The sequence below is a fragment of the Danio aesculapii genome, chromosome 11, assembly GCF_903798145.1.
Source record: "Danio aesculapii chromosome 11, fDanAes4.1, whole genome shotgun sequence".
NCBI classification, from domain to species: domain Eukaryota; kingdom Metazoa; phylum Chordata; class Actinopteri; order Cypriniformes; family Danionidae; genus Danio; species Danio aesculapii.
In genome coordinates, this window is record NC_079445.1 from 8,987,492 (window position 1) to 8,991,957 (window position 4,466).

General features: G+C 37.1%; 1 protein-coding gene across 1 annotated transcript in view; it reads right to left on the reverse strand.

Moving 5' to 3' along the window:
• Positions 1-3,986: 3,986 nt before the first annotated feature.
• tbl1xr1a (TBL1X/Y related 1a) overlaps positions 3,987-4,466 on the reverse strand; it is a 104,307-nt gene continuing 103,827 nt past the window's right edge. Inside the window, 1 exon segment of the mRNA XM_056467977.1 lies at positions 3,987-4,466. This exon segment is cut by the window's right edge and continues 393 nt beyond it. The gene's annotated coding sequence lies outside the window, so the exon portion shown is untranslated.

Consider the following 4,466-nt stretch of genomic DNA (forward strand, 5'->3'; position numbering starts at 1 on the left):
ACACGAGGGACTCAGAGTGAGCAAAACTGAGGTCCAAGCTGTACACCCTCAAACCGACCTCCAGGAGTTTGGTGGGGTTTTCTTTTTCCATGTTTTTTTTCTCTTTTTTTTTGATCATTTCTTTACTCTTTTTTTTTTTTTAGCTACAAAGAAATATGAATTACAAAAGTTTTAAAAGAGTACAAAAAGTCCAGGAGACACAGATGCAGTAAGAATAATGACACTGAAGGATGCTGTGGGCAGGCAGAGAAGAGCAGACTCAAACACCCTGCAGTTTTTCGCAGACTGGAATAAATAGTGTTTCGATTGGTTTCTGATCAGTTTTACACAAACCTCAAAATGCGACACCCTTGTTTAAAAAGCAGGGTTAAACATCATATGATGTCCTAAAAATATATTTGCAGGGGAGAACAAGAATTCAGAGACTCTATCACGTGACAGAGATGGATCTGTGACTTTTTTTTTAAATGGTCGAAGCTTTAAAAAGCACGACTGTCTAAACACTGAGAAAAACCAATGCATATTAATATAGACTCATGCGTGCGATTCCTGTAAATGAACACATCACATAATCTCAAAATGCCTTTTTAGATGCTTAATGTGACTTGCTTTACGTTTTAAGTTTGAGAATCATTTTAAATGCGTAACAGTTAAGATGTGGCTGTGTTTAACTCTTTCCCTGCTATTTAGAGCCATCATTTGATAATGATTCGCCAGTTATAATTTACACATTTGTTTATTTACGCATCCTCCACTATTTCTAAACCTCAGTTGAGCACAAACGAAGATATTGAGAAGTTAGTTGGAAACTAGCAGCCATTGACTACGTTTATATGGACATCATTAAGCGAATTATGTGCCTTAATGTAAATAAAACTATAATATGAATTAGACGTTTAAATGAGTTGCTTTTAAAGGTTCCTTTTATGATCCCGTTTTACATGTGACAGCACATAGACCGATTAACATCATTGCGTCACCACGATATCCATGTTTCCTCCAGAGTTTTATGTAATTTCAGATGTTTCATTTTTGATTTGTCGACTTTAACTGCAGTTCAGCAGTTTAACTTGCATTCAGGAACATTTCATTCATGTCCCCCTGACAAACTGAGGTATTGCATGCGAGTATGAAGTAATGACTGGTGTTTTTTTGGAATTTGATACCACACGCCGAATGAAATCAAAAGTGTCAAACAACCGTGTGTAAAACACAGTGAAAAGTCCTACATGACGGTAATAGTTTGATTAAGGTGTTTACATGTCTATACTGCACTTTAACAATGTGACTAAAATTGGCATACTACACATGTCTTAATTGGGTTTCTGTTTAGTTTGATTATGACTTCATTTAGATTATGATAATCAAAAACCGCTGTTTACATGGTAGACTCTTAATCTAAGTATTATCTTAATCATATTAAAAGATTATTAATGTCAAAGTAAACAAACTCATTGACTTCCATACTTTTTATTTCTAACTATGGAAGTCAAAGGATGTAAAGCAGTGATTACCAATCTCGGTGTCCCTCCAGGATTTAGCTCCAACTTGCCTCAACACACCTGCCTGGATGTTTCTAGTATACCTAGGAAGACCTTGATTAGCTTGTTCAGGTGTGTTTGATTAGGGTTGGAGCCAAAATCTGCAGGACACCGGCCCTCCAGGAACAAGTTTGGTGATCACTGATGTAAAGGATAGGGGTTTCATACATTCCTCAAAACATCAATTAATAGTTTTCAAATGACTTAAGGTTCATTTTTGGGTGAACTACTTCTATTTTCTATCCAGTTTGATTTATCTGGTTTGGAATATACAGTTGGTAGAGGTGCTGTTGAGCATCATCTGTAATAATACAGAATCTGGATCAAACACAAGCACTAAAATGAATCGAATGGAATGAATCAAACATTCAGCAGTGTAGAAATCAAACCGTCAACATTATTGAATAAACTTAACATGATTTGCCACTGTTAAAGGGCTAGTTCACAAAAAGTTCAAATTTATTATCCTCCACTTGTTCTAAACTTCAGTTTAATTTTATTGAAGTTTTATTTATTTAATTTGTTTATTTAATCTGTTAATATGGAATTCAACAGCTGCTGGTTTCCAATATTGTCAATACATCTTTAAAAAACCAGCAGCCGTTGAATTCCATATTAACGATTAATTTCCATTATTATTGAAATTTTTTTTATTGGTTTACAACATTTTTTGTTTGCATCTTATGTGCAACAGAACAGAACCCAAACTTGTACACAAGTAGTATAAAGGCTGATTTATACTTCTGCGTCGACCGTACGCCGATGGTCCAATGCAACTTTTCACGCAGTCGCATACCACCTTTACTGGCGCCGACGATTCCGTAACTACACATCGCAATGAGCTCTGTGATTGGTCAGCTTGGTATCACTGACGAGTGTGGGTGGGCCTGAGAGCCTCACAAACCTGTGGGAGTGAGTGTTTATAAGTGTTTAAAGTTTGCAGTTTAAACCTTAAAGTTGTTGGACGTCCGCCGGTTCCCACCCCTGAATGAGCGAGTTTAGCTACCTGTACTTTAAAACACCCACGAAGAAACTCGACACTGAGGAACATAAAAACTTACTGCCAGCTAGCGTTTTGGAAGTGTTATTGCAGAGAACCTTAAAAGCATGACTATGCGCAAGTCATATGCTCCGTAAGTCATGCGATGACTTGGCGCATAAGTATAAACCAGCCTTAAGCTGATCTATTTTAGAATACAGTAGGTAGGGGGCGCTGTTGTGCATCATCCGATATAATTCAGAATTTTAATCTAAAATGAGCAATAGAAGCGTTGTTTACGCAACTGAATGAATCAAACATTCAGCAGTGTAGAAATCAAACCGTCAACATTACTGAATAAACGAATAAATGATTTGCCACTGTTAAAGGGCTAGTTCACAAAAAGTTCAATTTTTCATCCTCCACTTGTTCTAAACTTCAGTTTTATTTTATTGAACAGTTTTATTTATTTATTTAATTTGTTTTATTCTGTTAATATGGAATTCAACGGCTGCTGGTTTTCAAAGATGTATTGACAATATTGGAAACCAGCAGCGATTAATTTCCATTATTATTGAAATTTTTTTATGGGTTTTCAACATTTTTTGAATGCATCTTATGTGCAACAGAACAGAACCCAAACTTGTACATAAGTAGTATAAAGGCTAATTTATACTTCTGCGTCGACCGTACGCCGATGGTCCAATGCAAATTTTTACGCAGTCGCATACCACCTTTACTGGCGCAGACGATTCCGTAACTACACATCGCAATGAGCTCTGTGATTGGTCGGCTTGGTATCACTGACGAGTGTGGGTGGGCCGGAGAGCCTCACAAACCTGTTGGAGTGAGTGTTTATAAGTGTTTAAAGTTTGCAGTTTAAACCTTAAAGTTGTTGGACGTCCGCCGGTTCCCACCCCTGAATGAGCGAGTTTAGCTACCTGTACTTTAAAACACCCACGAAGAAACTCGACACCGAGGAACATAAAAACCTACTGCCAGCTAGTGTTTTGGAAGCGTTATTGCAGAGAAACTTCATATGCTCCGTGTGTCAATGCGATGACTTGGCGCAGAAGTATAAACCAGCCTTAAGCTGATCTATTTTAGAATACAGTAGGTAGGGGGCGCTGTTGTGCATCATCTAATATAATTCAGAATTTGAATCTAAAAAGAGCAATAGAAGCGTTGTTTACGCAACTGAATGAATCAAACATTCAGCAGTGTAGAAATCAAACCGTCAACATTACTGAATAAACAAGTAAATGCAACCCACACAACGGCAAGATTTCAGCATATTCGGTCTGTTTTCGTCAAATCTGGACATAATCTTTGACAAAATGTATGTTTAGATATTCAAACAACATATTCTGAAAGCCGTTTTGCTGGTGCAGGCAGGGAAAGAGTTAAACAGTCTTCTTTAAAACGTCAAATTAAATACAAATATTAAAACAAGCTGGCAAGTTGAATTGAAATATTGCAAGTCTTTGTTTTGAATCTGCATGCATGACAAAAGTCCTCGCTATCTCAAACCTCACATCTCAACCAGAAGAACTAACTGTGTTCAATGTAGCGGAAACATCTATCAACTAAATACACTAGTATGAGTGAAGATGCATTTCCTGTAATGTGCTGTTTTCATGGTTTATGTACCTCTCTTTTTCAGGGGGCAGGAAGGGAGTTGACAGATACACCATAGCATAAAAAAACTAAAACCAAAGAACAAGAAAAAGATTGAAAATAGCTTTTTTTTCATGTCCCCACACTGTTGAAAAATCACAAAACATCCAGTACCAAAAGACTAAATAACTGTACTCGTGTGTCAAACAGAGGAAAACATGAGTCCTGGAATCATGCAGGCGTGACGTCAAATCAAATGTGCGATAGAAATAAAGAAAGAGGGTGCGGGGGGGAGGAGGAAAAGAAAATGCTTGATATGTCTGCACACT